This window comes from Scatophagus argus, chromosome 4 (assembly GCF_020382885.2).
Source record: "Scatophagus argus isolate fScaArg1 chromosome 4, fScaArg1.pri, whole genome shotgun sequence".
Classification (NCBI taxonomy): Eukaryota; Metazoa; Chordata; class Actinopteri; family Scatophagidae; genus Scatophagus; species Scatophagus argus.
Window position 1 is genome coordinate 14,852,382 of NC_058496.1, and position 25,863 is coordinate 14,878,244.

Sequence of the window (25,863 nt, forward strand, 5' to 3'; positions counted from 1 at the left end):
CAGAAGACATCCTATCTCTGTAGTACGTCAAACAGCAAACTTTATTTATAAACCTTATCATCAAATCCACCTGCAACACTCTAAACAAAGCTCTGTATTGGACTGTTAGGGTGCTGGGCAACACTTATGTCAGTTTGCAGCTTATTTGTGGTTACATTGATCACTAACAAGTGAGCTGGTCTGTTAGTCAAAACCATTATTGATATATTATCATTGTTTTTCACATCCTGGCTAACACCGATATTTAAGGGATGTAGGACAGTGTTTAAATACATTTAAAACATTAATATGTTAAGTATTTTGTGACAATGAGGAAAAGTCAACCATTGAATTAACCCAGTCAGGCCCTAAAGGGTGAATGACAATATATATATATATATATATATATATATATAAAATCATCAAAACAAATTCAGGGACTATTTCTTAGCACGCAGTCACACCTAAACCATTTAGTACAGTTCAGCCAAAACCTGGCGTGTTTGCTTGGTTACTATGGCTCCTCTGGGCTGGTGGGAGACCTGTTAATCCAATCCTGATGAGGACCAAACAACTGGACCAAGACTACTTGAAAAGGAGAGTCTCTGGCACAATTAAAAAGTGTGTGAAATAGAAATCCCACAGTAATACCCCTTGTGATATTGCTGTACAAGATGTCTTTTTTGTGCCGTTTCGACCTGTTTGTCATAACATGCAGTCAATTTACAGTCTAATTATACCAATGATGCTCATAATCAGTTCTTACTGATTAGTGTTGCTGCTGCTGTTATTTTCCCCCGATGAAGCAGGATGACTAAGAGTGTCCTCAATACCATTTTTAGGGCTTCGAAGATTCAGTTAGAATTACCCACAAATATTTTAAGTTTTGTTGGGGGATTAGGGGGGTGCAAGGCTGAGTCTGAGCTATATCTGTACACTCTGATTAGTAGTATATTAATTGTATATAGGTGAAACAGGCTGAAGCTTCTCTCTGTTGAGACAGTCGCAGTGCACATACATGTAGAAGGAACAGCAGCTTAACCTTCTGGATGCGTGTTCTGGTTCATACAGTGACACTGTTTGGAGTAATCAGTTCTATGAGAATCACTAAAGAAATCTCAGAGATGGACGTCTGTAAATCTGTTTCTAAGGTGATGTTTTCTCTCACTTTCTGATTTTTCAATAATTTATAATTTTCTTGCAACAACAGAAGCATAAGAAGGCTTTTGTTAGCAAATCCGAAGCCATCCATTTGATAAATTTGGTTTTGATCCTGCAAGAACTGCCCGGCAAGGCTGTCCAGACTGCATGTGATTTATCTGGCGTCTCTAGATTAGTGTACACTCCTTGCAGCCTGAGAGACAAGCTGCACTCCGAACAATTTCAAATGTAAATACAACCCCACTATGAAAATCTACGTTTGAGCTTTGAGGCGTCATTGTGTTCTCAGAGCAAACGAGGGCAGGGAGAAGGAGTCAGATGATTAACTGCACAGGGAGTCTTCCTGCAGCTAGCGAAAAACTTCGAGAAAGTTTTGCAAGCCTGAAAACCTGGGCTACAAACCAGGAAAGTGTGCAAAACACACTCTTTAGTTTGACACACGTTCATGCAAACAAAAGCATATACACTGTTCTGGTAATTAAAACAACGCGAAAAGAGAGCAAACATTTGGTCTAGCAAGGAGTCTAAGCAGAACAAGCTGAACAAATTCTCCTGTACTGTGATTATATTCTATTAACCCCAGCCTGTTTTCTCTGTGAGAGATGGAGGCTGAAAGCAAATGCTGGCAACAGACACACAGTGCTGTATTAATGATTCACTGGGGAGTGGTTTGAGTCTAGAACATATTTCATGAACCAGAAGAATGAGTGCTGAGGGTTCTGGTTTGGGGTCATCTGAAGAGTCAAGACCAAACATCCCTCGTGGAGTCCCCACAGGAAGTCATCGCTAAGAGTGAAATTAGAGAGGAAGCCCAAGTTTGTGTTCTGTGAGTCTTCCTGTCCAAAATTTAGCATTAGCATCTCTTTGTCCAGTAAGGAAGTAAAATGATGTCCGGTAGACTCAGTTCCATGAACTGGAAAGCAAGTGTGAAGCTGTTTGAAAATTGAATGCTTCCTATCAACAGGCAAACAGGCAAAATGAATTAGTGACATACTAATATCATATCTAGGAGACCAGGCCTGGGAGGCTGACCAAGCAAGCTACAAGTATGACAATTACCTCAGAGAATCTGAAGTAATGCCAAGTTTTAAGGGAAACTGTCTCTGAAAATGTCAATTATGGGCAAAAAGAAACACACTTACAGTTTAATGATGTATTCTGTGGTTGTAACATTGTTAATTACTGATGGAGAGGAAGTAGTAAAAAAATATCTGCAAGCTATCTGTCCAGCATGTCTGTAAGTCTCCAACTGTGATGACTTTTCCTTGACCGCTTACACACAAAGCTGAAAGATGTGTGTTTACGTGTTGAGGAGTTTGGCGTTCGCACCAGGCGGGCTTCTGCTCCAGCCGATTGTTTATATTCATTCTAGAGATCAACCACCCTCAACCAACATCAATTCAGGCAAGAGAGACACAACCACCATGTGTGAGTGTTCCCTTACTGTAAATATTTCCTTAGCTGTCAGCTGCCCTCCCTGCCAGCACTCGCATTTTAAAAAGGTGTTGGCTCAGACAGATTTAGACAGTGCAGGTTTAACTTGTCAGAGAGTAAGTGTTCTCTCAGCAAAAATAGTTCTTTCCTATGTTATGAGAAGTTAGCCCAGTAAAAAGGGTGCTTTTATTTACAGAGTTTATTAAAGGCTGCGTTGCCCTCATTATTGTAGGAAATTAGCTGTCAGACACCTACAGTAAGATGCAAACCTTAGCTTAGATCAGTATTCATGTAATCTTAGGAACTTAACAACAGCCGAGCAAAAACCTCAACAGAAAATACAATGGACCCAAGTCAGCCTGGCAAGAACCGTAGGCGGACTTAAAAAAACTTTCAGATTTTCATGGTTTATAAACAATAAGAGCTGATCAGTCAGACTAAAATGACAAAACGATGATGAAACCAACAGAAAATTAATCAAAATGGTAAAAAATTTTGTTTTTGTCATACTTCTAACATGGTAAACTGTAGATAACTCGCGTCTTGGACAAAACAAGACATTTAAGACATCACCATAGCCCCTGAGAACTAAGTGATGTATAATTTTTTATACTATTTAATGACGTTCTATGAACCAATAACTTGTACATTAATCAGTAGTGTAAATAATTGTTAGTTGCACCCTTACAGATTTCAATTGCGTTTACATGTTCTAAATGCTAGATGCTTACAAAAAAAGTTTAGGCGTTTACCTCAGAGCCTCATTTTCCAAAGCATGGTTAACATAAAAGTTTTTACACGATGTGAATTTATTGTCGATAGATTTTATACAATGAAAAATTGAAAAAACTCCCTGAAAAATATACGGTATAAACAGTAAGAGCATATTACAATAAACATATAAATGTATTTATTTACGCACCCTCAAATATCAACCATAAATTAAAACTTACAAAAGAGTATAAGACACATTACATGACTGCTGATTTGTGAGAGTTATGACATACTAAACAAATGTTCTGGAAGAATTAAGGAAAAATAAACTCATATGTCTTAATTTCCAGATTACTGGCTCAAGATTGAGAGTGATGATATCTGTTTAAACTTCCATATTAAGAGGTCTGGAGCTGGCTTACAGCACCAGATTAAGTGTACCGGAATGGGATGAGCGAGTGTCCCCAAAATCAAGTGTTTCTTGTTTGGCATTTTATTTCACAAAAGCAAATACAAGCATGACTAATCACAGAGCAGTCTCACTTTTCTCCTTTTCTTTTTCCACACATTTGGACATTTTGCATTATTTATCTTCCAAAGTTGTTTAAGTGTGAAAAAACACATTGTTTTTATTCCAGTCCAGAAAATTAGTGACCATAACACATTAGTTGGATTTACAGATGGATTTTTTCACAATAAATAATTAGTTGCTGTGGCTATGCTGAAGGGAAAATATGATGTTGCTCCATTGGAATGTCTCCTCTATGTCCTGCCAAATCTGAGCTGGAAACACTTAGTAGGGAACCTGTGTGTACTAGGAACCGCTAATAATTTGCTTAAGGGAACCCACATCTGGTCGGATGGCTGAAACAGAGGTTAAGAGTGTCGAAACTGGGCCACTGCTCCTTGCCAGTCACAGGCTGAGAATAGCGCTTAATGTTAAACAAAAATCTTAACTACAGGAAATAGGTCTGTTATCATAATATAACCATTTGCCTTGGCTGACAACCAAGCTAAAATTGCTCCCTGTTTACTATTTTTGAGTAGGGCCAAAAGTTTATGGACAGATAAATCACAAAGCCTTAGAAGAGAAACTGCAGTCGTTGAGCTGTTTGTTTTTAGTACCATGGCCAAAAAGTAGAAAAAATAGACTGAACAAGTGTGAAAAAAGGCAAGTTTGTTTACACAGCTATCAGCTTTGTTTGAGGGCTTAGATGATAATCCAAAGAGTTCCGCCCTTTGAGCTACCGAACGCTGACGAGAGCTCAAACGCTTCACAACTTCTTCCAGCAGCTGCTTTTGGAAACAAAAGAAAAACACGGAAAAGTTACAACCTGGAAAATAAAACAACATGAGCTTGAAGAGGTTTCTTCAGCCTGAGAAGGTTGTCATGCGTCATTTTTACTACCTATCTAGATTTCACTTGCTATCTATTTAAGAGGACAAGAGAACAAATAGATGATCAAACAAGAAGGAATTTTTGGCAAGGCATTTGTGTTTTAGCATCATGAATGAAAAGCTGGTGTGGATTCTGGCCTCGGGGGTCCCACCTGTGCTCTCCAAACACTGTTAAACTCTGCTGATGAAACATTCCTTCCACTTGCATAGCCATCAGCTCTCTTGAGCAATAAATGAACTCAGAGCAACAGAACTGTGCAGTTTGACCTCACGTGAAAGCAACTTCTCAAATCGACATCAGCAGGACCTGAGTGGCTCACTGGTGACCAGGAACATGCCTCAAATCAGTATAGTGTTGATAGAATCAGTGTTTTGGTTCCTGCGTCAGGGTGTGGTTTTCCATCAGAAATAGAGTGAACCACATCCATATGAACTGCCACATATTTGAGGTTATTAAAGGAGGGGCTTAGTGGCCTATGTTGGCATGCTAATTCTCTGTCCTGTGTATGATAAAGTTTTAGGACCCTGGGACAGCGTGGCACCCTTGTTACTGTAGCAGACCCGCTGAGAGAGGCCTAAAATACAAAGAAAAGACCAGCTGGGAACACTTAAAACCAAAGCTTGCTATATGAAGTTTTTCCAAAAGCAAAGTAAAGGTCTTTTCACTTGCATTGCTGTTATATGCTGTTTTTTTTCTCTTTTACTTTTTTTTTTTTTGTTCTTTTTAAATGTGAGCAGGGGTTATTCCACCCATGTTTTTGTGTTTTCCCTGCCAGAGAAAAGCTGTATTTATGAAGTTGCTCAGAAGTTCTAAAATGTAGGTAGAACCAAAGCGGGACTGATAGGAATAAGAAATACTAATAAAAATGTCTGAGAAAGTCTCTGAGTAGTGTATGGTCAAAATTACCTAAAAAATTATTACTTAGCTTTTTATAAAGTGATTTTGAAACCCTCTTGGTTTGGATTTTTTAAAATAAATGAATTTTAAAATAATAAGTCATTTTGCTATGTTGTGAAACATGGAGGGGGTGATAATATCATTATGCATTTAATCACAGTCATGAGCCATGATCTTAATTGCAATGCTTTTCCTCAATTTTGAAATTCCCTGTAGATAACTGTCAGACTTGAAATAACTTATCTAAAACACAATACTACGTTAAAAATTCTTCCGCTCCTCTTTTGCCAATTTGCTAGCTTTAACTCACATTGCATTATTTACAATATGCCACCCTAAGATGATGACAATGTAAAGTAATTCTTTCAGTCAGCATAGACATTTATTTGACTACATCACTCTATTGGTATGTTGATGTAGCGTGGATCTGCTAGTCAATGAGGTTAAGTGAAGTTTGGAAACAAATGTAAAAGGACGTTAAATATCACAAGCTCTATGATTCACCTGTGGAAAGTGGATGGCGAACACCTTCAAGATAGATTTTCATCTAAAATTGGTCAAAATGAAATTCACCAAAACCAACTTGGCTCGTCTTTCCACTTTTCCAACAATCACAAACTCTCAAACAAACCATTAATTCACCCATGTAGATGTTTTTGTGTGTGTGTGTGTGTGTGTGTGTGTGTGTGAAAAATTCTGGTATGTACACTACTTGGTAAAGTTGGCAGCTATGTCTGAAGAGCATAACAGAGAACTTGGCAGCTAAAGAACCAGATATACTCATTACTTCAGTTGGAGACCAAAATCAGAGCTAAATGGACAGTGAATATTGCACTTACATTGATCAGGTTGACACAAACATGATTCCAAATGAATGCTACTGTATCTCTGCATTGTAATGTCTAAATAGGTGGCTGTTTACAGACAATTTTCCCAAATCAACTTAAATATTGACAGTAAAGACCATGATGTGATCACAGCTTGTTTCCGCTGCTCCAAAGTCACCAAAAATTCACTTGCTGCAGGTATGAAGCAATTCAACATAATCATGGGAATGAAGGAGAAATCAGAGTGCTAACATGAGAACAACACAGAAATGCAGCATAAATCTTGACAAGAATATGAGAGAGAACATAAAAGAAAAAGTGGGTATTGTATGCAGTATTTTGTCTCACTTTCAATTACACCACTGCACTATGTAGACAGCTCCAGAGGGATGTAATTAATGTCTTAGACCAACAAAAAACAGATGTAATTCTGTTCATAAAGAGGCCAACGTGCTTACTCTACCAATGTATTACTGTGAAACTATTTGCTTCGGGCACTGCTACATGCTTATTTTCTATTTAACAAGGAGTCGCTGATATTTATGAAACACAAAGTGGAAACCAGCAATGAAGAAAGGTAACATTTACTGTAAAGCTGGGACACTACAGGTATGAGAGGAAAGTTGGACCTTCACTTGCTATGAATGCTATTAAATGACCTCTGTGTGTAAACAGAAGTACCAACAAGCGACAAGCACAGTGTGCACCTAAAGGTGACTCCTCTTCTGAGTCTTCAGTTTTTGTTTATGGTGGCAGTTCATCAAACAGAGTAGAGTGATGTTACATTTTGTGAGGATGTCATAAACACCCAAATATCTATTAAAAGCGGAGTAAAGTTTATAAAATGCAGCGCTATGAATGCAGAATAAAGTAAAGTAGTAGTAAAAAGACTAGACATACAAAAGAATACCAGTTTTCCCAGCATATTATAGTCCTTAAATTACTTTAATGATCATGAGCACAGGAATATGTTCTACTTAGATTACACATCGACTGATGTAATCAGTTTTGGCAAAACGTTGCATGCTGTTTTTTCCTGCCACATTTAACAATCATTTGGTCAGAGTTCTCATGATTTTATAGACCACTCACGTCTTTCTGAGCAACATTAGGCATTTCCTAAACACAAAAATGACCGGCAACAACTACAAGACTGTAAGCCAGCTTTCCAGCATTTTGTTTTTGGTCACTCTGACTAACATGATGACTCAGTTTTTAATAGGAACATGCAATAGGTCTCTAAGGTCTCCCTAATTCATAAGTTACTTCTCCAGTACAAACCCCTTTCTAAGAAGTCATGTACAAGTACATGGAAAAAGAGGATTTTATGTGGGATAAATCAAAGAAAAACAGCATCATTATGGATCACATTTGTTTGAGCTTTACTTGATTCTTGACAATGTTTTTAATCGTTTGTTTATACTGCATTATGACAATATTTTAATGTTATAAAAGCATTTTTATGCTAAAACTGGTTCCACTGTAATCCCAACAAAGTATTGTTTTGCTTTCAGGGTGGGACAGGTAAAAGTCTGTGTGAGAAAGACCAGTGGGTTTTTGTCTTCAGGCCTATCTTAACCATCTGAAGGAACCTAAAGCAGGGGGCTGTACCCAAATCTACAGACTCTTGTCGGAGTTCATTTCCCCCAAACCTCCTCCTCTCAATGAATTCCAGATGTTTTTGCAGACGAAAGTGAATTTTAAGGGGTGGAGGGGCAGTTGGGGGAGTTGTTTTTTTTTCTTTGCACACAGTATGTGTAATGTATGTATGTATGTATTTATGCTGCCTACCTAAAGCGCAGAAAGGGCCCCTTACACATGGCAGGACTCCAAGGTCGTGCTAAGACATTTTGTCCTTATGTCTTAAACAAGTAGTAACTCACAATTCAGCTGTAAAACCTAAACCTAAGCTAAATAATTTACATCTACAGTAAATGCGAAAGCAGAATATACAGCTGAAGTGGTTGTAACCGAGAGCAAGTCCACACATACTATACGACTGCCAGCACTGTTCAAGTAATAGCCAGCACAGAAACTATTCCAAGCCTAATGAAGTCCTGACTTGCACATCTTTGGCACAGAAGTCCTCAATTTTACGAACCCTCAAATTCAGATAACAGGTCATGCAAACAAGCAGAGGAGGTGTTTCAGATCTAGTGACTGTGTGTGGTCTGCCTCACTGGAATAACCTGAGGTAACGAAGTCACGACTGGAAAAAATTTACTCCTCTCTATTTTTAATAAATATCAAATCCTTCTTGCCTGAGGGCCAGATGAAAAGAAGCCTCGACCGAGTGTTTCTCTTGGCTCATAATAAAGTGGCAGCCCCCATGCAAGATTCTCACACGTAGGGAATCAAACGAAAAAATGCATGAAATGCAATTATCATCCCTGCAGTTCCTACAAAATCTTTATATGAAGGCTCTAAACATAAAGCACATTAATGAGATGTTTCTACTCTTGCAAACATCTGAACTGGAAGTGTGCACTTGAGCATTACATACTTTCAAAGTTTCCATAAGCATGTTTTTGATTACTTGTGGTTTGTTTTTCTTTCAAATATGACTGAGGCTGATGTGAGAAATTAGTGTTTTACCATGAACTTCTCTGACCCCTCATCAGATCCATTAAGGCATCCCTCAAACTGCTCTAAGCACCACTGTCCCCGAACCAGTCTGACTTCTAGCTGCAAATCATGGTTTCATGTTCACCACTCATACGTCTGACTCACTCGACCAGGACTGCAGACTCATTGTTTGCTTTCCTTCTTGGTAGCGGCACATGTCGGCTACCGCGCATGACATTGGCAGCAGATGTGGCGGGGCCCAGAAAAAATAAACTGGCCGACGATGATGCCATCCGCAGAAGCTAAATATTGACTTAGCGACCTGTAATCAGATTCACACACATGACAGAATGGAAATAAACAGCAACATTTGCCCGTGTCGCCTCTGCCGACCCTCCCACCACAACACAGGAACCCGAGATAGCTGGGAAAAAACAGCCGCCTGGGGCTCTCGGCTCCGCCGATATAGTAATAAGAACTTGCCTATGACGCCAAGGGGTGGGAATAAGAAAATAGGAGACATATTATGATGTGTAATTAGTTGTGTGACAGTCCTGCCTCCTACCAGCTTTAAAATCAAGCTTCAGAGTGAAAGCTTTGGAGTGGGCTCCCCTTGGACTCCTAAATTTCATCTCAAAATACAATTTCACTTCTTTTTAAGCATAAAGCAAAAACTACTGAAGATGAAGTGACTGAGTCTATGATTACCCTGTGCGCTACAGCTATATTTTGACCTTTTAATACGCTAAAAAGACTGAGTACAAAAAATTTTCATATTGGATTCAGTGAAATTTAGGTCCAAGGTTTCTGTATTTGAGTAAAACTAATGTAGCTGTTTAAGAGATAACCTTCCTTCACATCTGTTTATAAGATCAATATTAATCCAAGCATCTGTTTATCTGCCCGAGTCACAGTGCTGGCTCATCTTTTACAGAGAGAGAAAACATTCAGCCTGCATTCTCTGAGCTCCATAAATTAGGGCTCCAAATATAAGACCTTCATGTGGTTGGAATCTGGAGATAAAACAATGCTCATGAATCAGGCACATCTGGGGCGCAATAAATCTGTCGTTCTATCTTTGGGCTGATCTCACACTGGGTCCCGTTAACCAGGATTTGAAGAGCTCACAGTGCAGATAGAGGAATCACATTGGGAGAGGATTATCTCACGCGGTTGTTGTATTGTTCGTCCAAGAAAATCACGTTGTTTTTTTTTTTAAGCTATGGATCAGCGTCTACTTGTCAAAGTCAAATTGTCCATGAATTTCATTATGTAGATACTTACATTTGATTTCAAGGATTATTTTGGCTCACAAGGGTTTTGCTTTTCACTGATATGCAAAAAAGCACCTGATTGATTTAGTGGTGACTCATAGAGCTGAAAACATGAAGCAAGTCCCACCTTGCATGCTATATCCCTGAATTATATCCCTTATCTAACTTTTCTTCACTGAATTATGTGCGCGCTTGCTGCCATACCTGCGCAAACTAGTTATCACATCCAATCATTTGTGCATCCAGATTGTGTTCTGCAGCATTTTGAAACATGCAGTACAATCATGTTTGTTATTAAACTAGTTATTTCTCCGGACACACCAACCACTCCATTCTTTTTGCAGTGAAATATGGCTATGAAGTCATGTGTTTTATGTCCTCTTCAGAACACCATTGAATACATTATTGTATCATTATATTGCTGAAGAAAAGCAAAGCTTTGATCAAGCCGCAGTCATGTCTATATTTGATTGTCATGCTTAATTATGATTTCTCTCCATGTCTCCCTGGTTTATTTGCAGCAGATGTTTGGGGATTGATTCTGTATTATACTCTAAACCAGCTGTTATTCATTCGCTCTTTTTATGTTTTGTTTTCTATGAATTGAACACACTCAAAATGAGTGTTCAGAATCTTTTATCACTTGCCAGTGGGTCAGACTAATGACGGCTATGAAAGCTTTCTAATGATATTTATCTTTGGGGCACTAAAGCCTTCAACCATATACTTTTGTAGCCTGCATGTACTAAAGTCATCAATCTGAAGTACTGTAAGAGAATAAATTGATGCTGAAGTCAAAATAGTGTTCATTTTCCCCTCATAAAAATGTTAGCTGCATAAAAACAACTTTAGTTAGGCCACACCAAACTAGTGTGGAGCTTTTCCAACCCAAACTATACTGTTCTTTACACAAGTTCAATACTTTCCTTTTTCCAGCCTTCTCACAAGCACTTGAATATACCAGGAAGGGTTCTCCATGCAGTCTGAAAATTCAAGAAAACAGCAACTCTGACTACATTAAAAGAATACAAGCAAGTTTCAAGCCTGAAGTGGATTTAGATTTTGACATGAGCTGACACTAGTGGCTGCCTGGAAGGTAAAACAGGAAAAACACACTATATTTGAAACTCTATAGTAGGCCTATACTTTTCCTAACTTGACATGTTTTCTTTAAGATGCTCAAAGTACATCTAAGTGTAGGCTTGTTTTAGATGTTATGTTTCAGTACTCTTCTCAAGTGGACACGAGTGGCCATTTAACAATTTGACTCAGACAGTTCAGGGCTTTCTGACAAATGATTTGAATCATCAAACTCAGAGGGGATCCCAATTTGTCCAGAGATCTATCCCAGCATGCAGTGAGTCATGGAAATGACTACAACAGATTCTATTACCAAGGCATTGCACACACACATTCAGAATTGATAGTGGGATTTAATGGAAAGGCAAAATTCAGAAAATACATGAAGAATATTTTTAATAGAAAAAGGATTAAGACTGTGATCAAACAGATGTGAGCGCTCCCTCAACCATTTAAAGCAGTACAGTACAAAAAACAAAAAGTTGAACTTTGCTCAACTTTTGCCACCCCACACTGCAACAACATACATAAACGTTAAGTGTTAGCCTGTCAAATATGTGCAAGCATACATTCCTGGTAGATTACTTTGTAAATGTATCACCATTTGTGAATTACAAACTACTGTGAAGCATGTGAGCCTCCTATAAGCCTTCAAACTTGTGGATTTATTGCCCATTAAGGTAGAATTTCAAAACCATAGCTAAAGTAAGGTATTATTTGTTATAATGGAGGGTGACAAATATTTTTTACATTTATCAAATTCACTGTTTGTCTGTCAGATTAATCTTCTAAAAGATGTACTAATAGTAAAAGTTATCCCTTAAACTTTAACCTTAAAGTTTAGATGACAAACATTTTGGTATGTCCATGGTTTGTCCAGTTGAACAAGTAGTGCATATTCGCTGTTATGCTGTATATCTGGTGCATTACTATATATAGTGGATTGTAAGAGTTAAAAGTCAAAACTTAATGTGGAAACTAACTGTAAAGTACTGCAGATGTTACTTTTCCCAATTACCCCGAATAATAGATTTTGAAGCAAACCCAGGTAAGATGACTGCCATATGGTTCCATTTGTGCATGGGAATGTGTTTTGACATTTCCTCTCTATTGTTAAGTTCTAAATGAACTGTCCAAACATTGCCTTTTATTTCAGTAGGAGGCTGTAATTGTCGGATGCCTGGATAAACTGTCAGCTTAGACCAATTTCTTCCACAGCCATCTGGACCATTCACGATTTGGCCCATTAGTGCTCCATCAATGCCTGCACATTTTTGGCCTCCCCACACAGGAGAGGAGATAGCAGATCGGATGACGCCAAAGGTAATCACAGGAACTTGAACGAGCCCCTGCCATTGGTCCTCGGAGCAGACTGATAAGTTGGACGAAATGCACATTTGAGGTTGAGGAGGAGATTTTATTCCAGGCCAGGCTAATTGCTGCTGATTGCTGGGCAGATTGGTGGATCGTTTGGCTAATCAAGATGGCAGCAAATTGATTAAACCCTGGCCGGCGCTTTGAATGAGGGCCCGTTCCCTCCAAGTTAAACTACTCTATCATGGGAATAAATAAACAAATAAATAAGAGCATATAAAAAGACATTTTTGAACAAAAAACACAAAAAAATATTAAGGCAAATGGCTAGCTGAGTGTAATGGATTTTAACCTCATGTCTACTACTGGATATGGTTCTGAATATTGTTTTATAGGCTACGACACATATGCAATGTTTGCACTACATAGCAAAAGAATCCTACTTTACTTTACTTTAGCAAGTCATATAAAATATTAGAAACCACAGGATTCAAGTTAAATTTGTGTTACGTGAAATGTGCAAAACATCTTAAACCATTTCTATGATCGTTAACAGCACATGGAAACACGGCAACTGTCCCTCCGTAATGAAGTTACATTTTTCAGTTTGCTTCCTTGATTCCATGAAGTCGTTGCCGACTATAACTTTTGAAGACGCTTAATGTTTGGTTTATGTGTGGCTGCTCGTCCTGGCTTTCCTGCTGGGACGTCACCAGCAGTGTGCAGAAGCAGCTGTAGGGAAGCAGAGGTGAGCTCCAGAAGTCATAAATCCTCCTCAGTTCACTTGTTGTTTGCTTAATGACATGTCTTCAAAGAGGTCTGCTGTCTTCAAATGAACTTGTTGCCTCACTGACAGGGCGCTGGCTTGTCCAGCTGTTTAAAGTGTTAAAGTGTTACTCTTGCATTCTTTTGAACTGTTTAAAACATGATAAATGAGTTGACAAAACAGTGGACTCTTACGGTATCAGTATCAGTTCCTGGAACAGACCTGATCCCCAGAAAATCAGCTTGGAGAATGTGATGTGCATCTCTTCTACATTTTCCATCCAATCGAATTCAATTTCTATGGCGCTTTGAAATGAAGTTCCTCCCTTGTCTCTGGCAGAGTCAATAATGTGGAGCCATGGATGTTTACGACAGCAGACTGCAACCGTAACTGGGAATCAACAGAACTTTCAAACACACTATTCAGCAGCGTTCACTTAATTTATTCAAACAAGAAATAGATGAAAACCGAAAAAGGTAGAGGAAATTGAATATTAGCAAAGAGGAGAGTCTACAAATCTCTTGAAATTGACTAACAATATAGCAAATAATATTTTTTTTCATTAAACCACTTTGTAGCACTGTGGAGACAGTGCAACAAGCTGCAAACACAGCAGAGACATGTTATCAGCTCATGAAAATGACAGTGTTTCTGTTTACCTGAAATGACTGAGGTGATTTCATTCTGTCATAAACTTTACACTTTTACAAATATTCATCACACAAAAGACAAAATGGGACCTGGACACACGAGGACATTTTATTGTGGGGACATGAGTAGGCATAATAGCTCCTTTACTTGGACGTAAGCTTCAGCTCTAAGGAGATGCAAAGGGTCTATTTTCGCTCTTGCTGACCTAAGCACCTTTTGCAAAGAGATTTCGGTTACTGAAAGAAGACGGATAGGGACGTAGAGACAGAGCAATGATTCACTGAGAATTATATTTGGATGTCACATAAATAGATTTGGGCTTCAACTGCTCTGTTGTCTTTCATAGCTACATACGTTAGTCAAGTCTTGTGGTGGTTTTTGCAGATTTCATCCTTCAGTTTAACAATGAAGCCACTCAGTCATTGACTGAACTCAATAATGCGTCTCACTGAGATTTACTTAAATCAACTCCTTCTTCATTTGGGAAGGATGACAGAGATACAATCAAGTCAGAAACAGGGGACAGCAAAACTGTTGTTTATTCTTTAGTTTTCTCCCAGGCACTGAGAAAATGCCAACAAGGTTTCCATTGTGAGGGAACAGACGTCCTTTGTGTGCTCTGCCACTGAGTTCTGTGTTTCCATAGCCTTGTGCTCTCCACCCTCTAAATCATATAATATTCCTGAATTACAATGACATGTGCTGGATAGGGTTTCTCCTCTCTCAGACGTTCCTGTCAGAGTGCCTTAAAGTTTTGTCTTGGCCAGGAAATCTGAGCCTGGCTTCACAGGCAGCTCAACACACTGAATGAAGACAATGGCTTTCAGTAATTTATTGGTTTGAAGAGGCCTGGAGCAAAAGTCGTAAAACGTTAAAGACTCAGAAGAGGGATCGTTATATTTAATTTTTGGATTTGAAATATTTTTGGTGCCTGCAACACTCAACATGGATTTAATCAGTTCATCAAATTAACAAGATGAAGAGTGTGCAGTCACGAGGCTAAAAGCCTTTGTCAGCATGCTAACATGCTCATAATAAAAACACTAACATGCTGAGGCTTCAAAGCTATAATGTATACCACCTTCCTGCCTTAACATTTGCTAATTAACGCCAAGTACAATGTACAGCTGAGGCTGACGGGAACATAAGCTTGGAGGTCTTTGATCATACACATTCAATCATGAAACATTTAATTCACAACCGCAAGTCATGATGGTGCTACAGAAAATGTCACCAAATGATTTGTCGTCCGAGCACGAAGGATGTGGCAAATTTTATGGCAACCTATCAAACAGCTGTCTGGATATGTCATTTGACCAAAGGGGAGACATTGCCATCCCTTCAAGTAAAGAAAAGAATGAATGTCTACCATTTACAGATGCTAAAACTCAGGGGAAATGCATGTGCACATGTGACTGTGTGCTTCTGGGTGTGACCAGCCTGCATGTCCTGTGCATTAGTACCTTGATAGAAATGCTCCCTTTTTGTAACTTCCTCTCTCCTCTTTTACTCTGTCATTCCTTCCTCTCCTCCTTTCTCATTGGCTGTCAGAGACATGTCTGTGGTTCTGTGGGATCCTCCCATGTAAACAGGCATGTTTTACCGCCAAGCGGACTGCCAAAACCCCTCAATTTGTCACTTACCCCGAGTCAGTTAGTGTTTTGTGGCTTGCAAGGTGCTAGCAAAGGTACTTCCAGGGGAAACCTCAGGCAAAGTGAGGCCAGAGATGGAAGAGATGTGGTCAGTGGTTTGCTCTGTTTTGTAGGTGTGCTGAAAATACAAACCACCAGACTGTCTCCAACAGAAACCAATACAACCTTCATATGTTTACACTATGTTTTAGCTTGACAGATGTTGCTTCTTAGTGAATTAGACCATCAGGTCGTCATATTACTCTCAGCACAGCTAAACTGTGCAACCAACGGTCACTGGCAGACTGCACATCTAGAGCTTGGCATCTGCCTGGTCTGAACCACAAACCCACTATTCATTAGCAACACATGGCTGTGGAAGGTTAATATGCGAAGTGCAGAAGTTGAACACTGTCTTATTCAACATCGCACTTCATGCTTTAGCTCAAAAGTCACAGTATCAAGAGTGTGACAAAAAGTGATCAAAACAATCTCACACTAAAATCCTACACATTACAGAGTTTGCTTCATTGTCCCTTTTAAAACACTTAAAAATAATCTTCAGTTGAACTAACTGCATCCCTACTTGTGACAGCTTACAAGTTTCACAGGCAGATAAGTCGGATGTTCTGACAGCATGTGGTCTTCCATATGCATTGGTGGTTCAGTGGTAGAATTCTCGCCTGCCACGCGGGAGGCCCGGGTTCGATTCCCGGCCAATGCACATCTTTTGACCTGAGAAGGATAAAGGCTCCAGTGACCCCTACTAACATCAACGAGGACACTGTGGAGGTGCTGGAAGAGCACAAGTACTAATATCTGATATTTTATACTTTATTTTAGTTTTTATATTATTTTAAATTTCACATTTCTTGTTCGGGAAAAAAAAAAGTGCAATGTCTGTATGAAAAAGAATTTCTCCCTGAGGATAAATAAAGGAATTCTGATTCTGATTCTGATATGTACACGAGATGAACAAACATTACATACCTTCATTTGAACATATTTGTTTTCACATGTGTCTATTTGTGTGTCTGTGCAATACATAACAAAATGTATAAACAGCAACAGTAACTGGGGAAGTTATGTGGAATAAACACTTTGCTATAAATAATGTGTGTGTTAGTTTCCAAAAACTTATCTTTTGCACCATCTGGATGGATTTTTTTGGTACTGTAAATAGGGAGGTACTGAGTTCAATAGCATTTTATAAATTCATATCCAGTATCCAATTCACTTACCAAGTCCAAATCCTTTCAAATCCATTACAAATCTTATTACCTTTACTTTTGGCTAAAGCTAAAACTTCTACAAGTCAAAAGATTTATAACCACCTTCTGTTGGCTCAGAATGCAGAAACAGTTTTTAACGGCAGCGTGATCAATGTACACATCCTGTACCACAACCTAAAAATGAGATGAACAGTAAATTTGAAATGAAAGAGGTCTGACGACTTTTGTTAGTATCTGAGCTTAACAAATCTGGGTGTTTTGCTTGAACCCATCTTTAATTGTACCTGATAAAACTGAGTAAAACAAACAAACAAACAAAACACATTCACATACACACAAAAAGTAAGCCAAACACAGTCTGCACTCATGGTACCTGCTCATAAACCACTCTGAGTTATGAGGCCTGTTGTCACAGTCGCCTGATAAATCAACCAGTACACTTATTCCTGTATGTTCTGTCCTGTTGTTGCTGAGACCCAGACAGAACACTCGCTGCCTGGCAAATCAAATCTGCGATCATCAAAATGCATAACTTACCCAACCACCAGGCCTCATTTGAAATACAAAGTATGTTCCTGATATTATGATATATTGGTGCACATTGAGAGATGTCAACAGTCCTTGCTGGACAGCTTAGCGACTCAACTGTCAGTGGTTTTGTGGCTGTCACTTCAGTGCCTTTACAGAACCAAACGTTCATATGAAAATACTTGAGATTTAGTTGAGGAAGACGTGCAGTTGCCTCTGTCATCTGTGCATATGTGCACACATGCAGATGTACACAGCCGCCCCCACAGACCAAACACACACGCACACACTTCTCCTATTACTTGTCTGTTGTCTTTCCACAGCTTATGTTCACCAGATGCACCAAGAAACAGATGAGAGAGAGTGACAAAGACTGAGAAAGAAAGAGAAAGAGAGAGAGACTTTGATTCTGAGCTGAGGAGTAGGAAAGAAAAGAAAAATGAGGATAGAAGAGAGAAGAGGAGCGTGAAGAGAGATGTGCAACTGTCCTTTAAACCTCCTTTAGCCAAGCAGAAGAAGACGCTTGCTGGACTCCCGCTGATATCTGTGTCCTGAAGGGTCTCTTCACACACTCTTTCTGACTGACACACACACAGCATTTACTCAGCGCTTTGTCAACTTGTATATGTTTCCTTTTTGAGGATCTGACTGTTAATTAGGTTGATTAGTCCATCAACAGAAATTCAGTTGGCAATTATTTTGATATTCATTTGGGTTTGTTAATTTTTAAGCAAAACATGCAAAACAGGATTCGTTATTTCTCTGCACCTCATGTTCAAGTTAACTACATATTTGGGGGTTTTGGACAGTTGGTTGGATTAAAAAGCGCTTTTCAAACATCAGCTTGGCCTTTAGGAAACCGTGATGGGAAGTTTTTACTATTTTTAAACATTTTATGGATTCATTAAATAAGTATTTGATGAATCAAGAATCAATATTAACCAGACTGATGGTGAACCTACTTGTTACGAAACGCCGTTGCATTCAACACTTTAAATCAGTGAGCTAAAAGGATCAGTCTATTAATCAACAAAAACAAACCTGCAGCTGTTCTTATAATCACTTCAGCCATTTCCACATAAAATGTCAAAAATGTGCTGGTTTCATCTTCTCAATTTAAAGTATCTTATGGTTTTGGACCGTTTGTCAAACAAAACAAGACACTCAAAGACATCCTCTTTGGTTCTTGAAAACTGTGAAGGGTATTTTATTATTATTATTATTATTTTTACTATTTTCTGAGCTTTTATAGACCAAACATTCAAAAGTCAACAGATTATTAATGAAAATAATTGTTAGTTGCAGCCCTCATCAGGTTACATGTGATTTCCTTCAACCATATCAGCTTTACTCACTGTGTATCTACCAAACTATTTTCTTGAGTCATGTGTCTTATGTGTCTTTCTATCTATCTATTCTATCTTGTAACTGTACCTGAAGATGTGTCCCACTTTGCCTGCCTTCCACATAGCCTGCCACAGCGGCACAGGGTCAAACCAGAACACAGAAAAGGCCCCGGAGCCTCACGGAGATATCTGGAGAATGCCGAAAATGGCCGACAAACGAAGACACAGCTGCGCCCGTCTGTGAGCTCCCAGTCTCTCAGGAACGTGGAGTTACGAGGCCGCTCACACACGACTCTGTTTGCTTAGTCTCTGACACGGAAAGACAACCAACACGAGAGATAGGAAGAGAGAGAGGAAGGAAGGAAGGAAGGAAGAAAGGAAAGAAAAGGGAGGAGAGGGGTTGAGACCAAAGTGATTGCGGGAGAAAAAAGGCACAGATCCCACACAGAACGAGTAATTCCAGGAAGATATTGGAGAGACATTGCTGTTACTGGAATGTTGAAACACCCTGTAGACCCCGAACACATGATCAGCCCTGACTGCTTTCACAACTAGAAGGACACTCAGGGAGCGCATACCTCTGCCAAGGCCTCTAGTCCGCTCTTCTAGGACGGTGGTTCTCAAACCTTTTCATGTCAAGGACCCTTAAACTGATGTAAATTATATCAAAATACGGTTGTGCATTCGCATCCTCTCTCAACTGTGTGCAGATCAGAGACCCTCATTATTATTATGCTATTATTATTTTGGGGACATTTCTAGTTGTCAGACTTTGTGTATTGGGCACGTAGCCTCCAGCCAATCACAGTGCGCAAAGTGTGAGGGTCAGGGCTATAGGCTAAAAACATAGCGACCAGGTTACATCGCTGTCTCTCTGTCCCTGTCCTCTGCTCTGTTTGGGTCATCAGCGTATGAAGAGCCGCCGGTCTGTGTGTGTTTGACATGCACATTGCCTGAAGTCACACAAAATTCGACAATGTGGCACCTTTCCTGCATGGCAGTGTGGAGGTGCGGCCATGTTTATTTGTGCTTTAGAATGTAACCTCCATCAAGCAATCAGAAATAACTTTTTGTTGCTCTGATTCACTGCTTTGTTGTTACTTACGCCACTTCATTCACTGTCCAGCTGCTCTCTCCAGCTGAAGAGGAGGGGCCAACCCACAACTGAATCCTACACTCAAAGGAAAAATAATGCGTGTAGCATAAGTAATTTGAATCCACTCCAAAATTTAATGCTTTTTTGATCCTAGCTCATGCTGCATGTTTCCAATAAGTTTCATGAAAATTGGGCTACGAGTTTTCCCATAATCCTGCTGACAAACAGACAAACCAACAAACCAGACCGAAAACATAACCAGCGGTAAGCAGAAGTCAGACGCTTTTTAAAGTGAACAGTAACAAATACAATATCATCTGTTTTTATTTAACTGTATTTTGTGGCCATAAGGTCTTAGGGCTTTTTTCTTGTAACTTCTAACAGGGTCACTTGTTTCTTAAAAGAATGCAGAGCAGCCCTATTCCAAAAAAACTGGAATATTATGCATTTTGAAGAGAGGAAGAGAGAGATGAAAAATTATTTCTCTAATTCTTGTGTCAGTATTTAAAACCAAATGAATCAATTTTATTCAGCAGCTGTATTCTTTGGCAAAGTGACCCATCCGTTACGAGAAATATCTTTTCCTGACAAACTTTTTTTTTTTTTTTTTTTAGAAAAAAATCCTGTTTCACAAAATCAAGTTGTTTTTTTTTTCAGGATGATCTGGTCTAGTTTCTTAAATGAAACAAAACATCTGCATGTTTTACAACTTAAGTTTTACCTTTCAACCTGTCAATCACAGTCTTTCATGAGTTCTTAGACATCTTGCTGCAGCCGTTATGTCTTCCAAAAGGTGCGACTCACTTGGAAACAAAATGGTACAAAAATGTGCTCCCATCCCCACATTTTATTGTATAATTTTATAGATTTTACTGTTCTGCTCTGTAACGAGATATCAAACTTGGTTTCTCTCCGAGAACTGCAAGATTTCAGCAGAGTTTTTACCTGGCTCTTTTAAATCATAAAGAAGAGCAGTAAAACCATATATCTGAGAAGCTGAAACCCACAAATATCTGACATGTTTGCAAAAAAGCTGACTAAAATGATAAATAAATAATCAACACACTAGCTTATTAATTCTCTAATTGCTGCAGCTCTACACTCAGAGCCTAAGTTGATTTTCATACTGTAAAGGACATGAATGGATTCCTGAAAATAAAATAAAAAACACAACAAATAATGTAAAGCACTAGTAGATCTAGGAAAATGAGCAAGAGTGAATCAAAGTATGCACAATTTGCAGCAAATGGTCTGCAATGTGCAAAAGCACTGCTATGATCCTTTAAAATTAACATTTCAGAACTTCATCTTCACCTTCATACGGTGTCATCCATTGCTTCTCACAGGTGGCCCACTGATGTCAATATCAAGACACACACACACACACACACAAAAACAGCTGGCCAAGCTAACGCCGCATCAGTAAAGGCAACAAGTTCATTTGAAGACGGGTTCTCTTTGAAGTCGTTTCACTCGGTCGTTGGGCCAACACCATTGTGAACTGATGAAGATTTACGACCTCTCGGCTCACCTCTGCTTTCCAACAGCTGCTTTCACACTACCTGCCACTGACAGCCGAGCCAGACAACCAATAAAGGCTCACACAAGTGCCAAGAATACCACTTTTTGATATCGTGATATGTTAATACAATCATGAAAAATAAGTCACATAAGTACTGATTGGAGCTTTGTTTGGTTAGTATCTGTACATGGCAAAACAATAATTAACTTTCTTTGTTTCTTCTTTTCCAAACGCAGCTAAACATGAAATCTGAATTTACTTTGTGTTTGGGTATAAATCCTGATGACACACTTATGTTATGGTGACCTCTCATTAAGTGGAACTGGGAAACTCGATATTCAGGGTGAGGCAGTCACAAGCCAGTCAGCTGGTGAACTGGCGCACCCTGCTGGCCATGTGCAGGTACTTATTATTTGCAGCTCAAAATGTGTTAAGAAATGAGATTTTGATACTTTCTGGTAAGACTGGAATTGGACCATCTATATCAAATATCATAATAACATTTCCAATCATAAGTATAGACATGACAATAGATGTCATCAATTCATGTGTTGCATGTAAAGGCATTCTCACTTGTGATATTTGTTATTTACAGTATGACCTGTAAAAGAAACTGGGCTGTCAGCTGACATGAAATTTTCTGACATTTTATAGAGTAAAGCGTTAACTGAGAAGATAATTGGCAGGTTAATCACTGAGGAAAATAAGTTTAAATTGCAGTCCTAAAAATGAAACAAACAAAAAACAAAAGAAAACAAATATATCCAATTTTGGCATATTTTCTTTTGAATTTCTTTCTTTAAAATGACTTGGAAAAAAATTAACTGATCATCAAAATACTTTTCTGTCAATCACCATTTAGTGCTGTACCACAAACTCACAAATACACCCAAATATCTAAACCGCAGGGACAGTTGTACACTTTAACAGCTGGCTGACGATGCTTCGCACTGCCTACCCAGGTTTCAAGGCCTTTTAGAGCTCCACCATTTTTCCAGCGAAACACATATTCTCACTGCATTCAGTTTAAATTATTACAACAATTGAGCTGTAGTTTGAGGCCATTATTTATATTAGAGCTCAGGCTGCCAGGTTGAAACTAGAGCACCGGTCTCCCGTGGCTAAGAAAAAAAAAGTGGTGGAGTCTCAGCCGCAGAAGTAATGCCCCTATTTCACATCTGTAATGTGTCTAGACCTTCTTGGCTCCCTGATGGCGGGATAACTGTCTTACTGTGATCAGAACATCAGTTGCTTCCTTCCTGAAAAGTCATCTTTTCAACTAGTGCCTCGTGTAACCTTGAAACAACCGGAGCCCTTCTCTGTTTATCACGCAAAACTTTCCATGAAAGGTTATGATCTCTCACAGCTCTTAAAACATTGTTCTGAGGTCATCGTGGGAATACTGTACGAGAATTATGGCTTTGGCACTTGTGCTACTTTTAATTGTTTGGCTGTAAATCTGACAAAGCAGAAGCGAACGTCTGTCCTGTTGTTGTGCTGATTACGTGGTGCTCCAGATAACGATGTGAGCTTAAAGCCTGAAGCATAACAAGCACCGGAAGCCTGTGATGTAGACCGAGGAACAGACTGAATTCAAACTTCTGGGAGTAGTTTGGAGAAAATCATATCCATACATAATCACACTAACCAAAGGCAGAATCACATAGGTAGAGAGGCCCTTTGATGTGTAAAATACATGTTTATTTGTATGGACTGTCACAAAGTCACACAGGTTCAGGGAACGTGTGCAGTAAAAAAATACAACAAAATAAAGGAGTTAAAATTCAGGTTAACAGTGGAAATGGTTTTAGCCCTCTTTGTTTTTCCTTCACATTTAAAATAATATTCTGTTTTGTATGAGAAATGCCACACTGCAATAATCATCCCCTTGCTCATAAGCTTATCTTTCACCTGTGACAAATGTTTACCCGTAACATATTTCTTTAAAAGAAATAACTCAAAATGAAAAATTTATCAAGATAACTGTCCAGTGATTCTCTGTCAATCGACCAACTGATTAATCAATAATTGTTGTAGCTCCAAATTAAAAACAAGGTGACCCTTCACCAGAGCTGAAATGATGATCATTGTTGATTGTCAGTGTTACATCCATACAATGTAATGCAATCCAATACAGCTGTTCTGACATAAAATCTTATATATCTCACAAACTTTAATGAGTTGTTGTTGGCACTGCTGAGGTGTTAAATCACGTGTTTCAGCACTGAGCTCAGAGTTAATGTTGGTGTTGCAGTGGACTGTATCATAATCAGAGGCGTTACCAATATGCTGTTCATCTCACGTAAGTAAATGGAAAGGACATGTTATGCATCATCATGTGCTATGGATCATGTCACCAAAAAGATCAACATCCACAAAAGAAGGATTTTATTGAATTGCGTGAGAAACTTGATACACGTGTACCTAATAAAGTACTGAATCTGTACTGTCCAATCTCTACATGACAGGCCTCGGTCAGCGCAGCGTTATACTGTAGCTGAAATGTTGACTCAAGATAAAATAGAGACATGCATTTCTGGTGCTTGTCAGAGTGAGACTTTTTGCTTCGGCACAGTCTAAGCAAGCGCTATTTCAGAATATTATACTACCAACAGTGCGTGATCAATAGTTTCAGCCACTAATCTACCTGCCAATATCCACTGCACACCTGCCTCTCCAGATTCAGATTCATGGGCCTTCTAGACACAAGTGTAACATCTACAAAAATCCCACATCCTGTGAAAATTAGAGCGCAGTTTTTCCAAACATGCATAACTTCTTACACAGAAACGCAAACAAACAAAGCCAAAGCAAGACTGGGGTCTCAAAATTGCTACATTTGTAACCATGAAATTACAAGGTAACATTATAGTTTATACAGCTATAAAAACATAATTATGCACTGTGGCTTTATGAATACTGTGGTCTGCAAAATTAGGTCTCTAAGAAAAGCTAAATACCTTTCTGTTAATTTGTTCCCCTTTCCCAGGCCTTTGATTTGGCCACTGTGGTGAGATAAACGTTTATAAATCACGGGGTTAGTGACTGAGACACTTTCGGCGAGCACACAAGCGCGTCGGACCAGAATGAATATGGTTTTGATTTGCAGTGCACGCCAACGCTCCAGCCAATGCTAATCACCAGGGAAAGCTTGTGAAAACCATGATGGATTTCACAGACATGGTTTTTGAGCTCAGGGTTTCATCACAAATCCATTTAAGCTTTTATGTAATTTGGTTAAATATACAGACATACTTTTTTTTTTTTTAAATCTTTTTATGTGTCCATTTTAGACCCAATAGCCTTGTTGGAAAGTATGTTATAGACAGGGAAATTCCCATTGAAATTTACTCTTTGTGTGTGTGTGTGTGTGTGTGTGTGTGTGTGTGTGTGTGTGTGTGAGAAAGAGAGAGAGAATAAGAGAAAGAATGACTGACAGAGCTGACAGAAGGTAAAGATGGACAGCGTCTGAGTTTAGTACAGAGTTGTTTGGTATAAGGGGCTCTGCTGGCACCACTGTGAGACAATAACTCTGCTTCCAGTCCAGATGGCCAAATGCAATTTCCACAGCGTTAACGAGAAAACATTTTGTGCTGAAGAACAAAATGTCAGGCAGACAATGTACTGCGTGACAGGCTGCTCCAGCCGACTGAGCTTCACGAGAAACGAGACAGAGTGACTGATGTTGTTAAAGTTTCTGAGATCTCTTTATGATTACATTAACACCTTGCTGAGCACTCCCAATTTGTTGCTCATATCTGAGTATTACGGTAAAGTTTCACTCAGTTATCCCTTTGTTTGTCTTGTTTCACTTTAGTTCTGACTAAAGTGAAGCATTTCCTCTGTGCTATGTGCTTCCTCTGTGCTGCGGAAAAATTACCATTACCATACTCTCAGCTGCTGCCCTTCAGGCTTGAAACTAGCGCATTTTTGAGGATACGCCTTTGTTTGTGGAAGATCTGCTCTAATCATCACATTCACAGGAAACTTTCCAAACGGAGGCACAAAGCGTTACAGCACCTAAAGAAAGTGAGCGAACACGAGCAGCACTGAAGAGAGCTGCATGAGGTTAAAACAAGTAGCTGAAAATTAAATGACACAGTAAAGAAACAACAACAAATAAAACATCACCAGAGCAAAACAACAAAATCCATGACCAGGTGAAAAGCCACTCTGCAAAAGTGGGTTTTGAAATGAGATTATAAAGTGCAGACAGTTTCCCTGTGTATGGAGTCTCTGACCTTGTGACTCCATAACCATATGTAAAAACCTAGCTAAGCTCAGCAGATAATAAGAAATAATAATCTCCACCCAAGGGAACTACAGGTGTATGCTGCTGAAATGCCATGTGAGCACCAGCAGCAGCAGCAGCAGGAGCGTCTGTGGCCTCACGGCGTGCACATGCGTAGTGCAGCAGCAAATACATTCGAAAGCAACGTGCAACAGA

The 25,863-nt window shown here is 39.1% G+C and overlaps 1 long non-coding RNA gene and 1 other non-coding gene across 3 annotated transcripts in view; one reads left to right on the forward strand and one right to left on the reverse strand.

Moving 5' to 3' along the window:
• LOC124057296 overlaps window positions 1-25,863 on the reverse strand; it is a 103,363-nt gene that overhangs the window by 76,563 nt on the left and 937 nt on the right. The gene's annotated exons all lie outside the window — the stretch shown is intronic.
• On the forward strand, window positions 16,346-16,416 carry trnag-gcc. The gene has a single exon. It is a non-coding gene; the product is annotated as a tRNA-Gly (tRNA).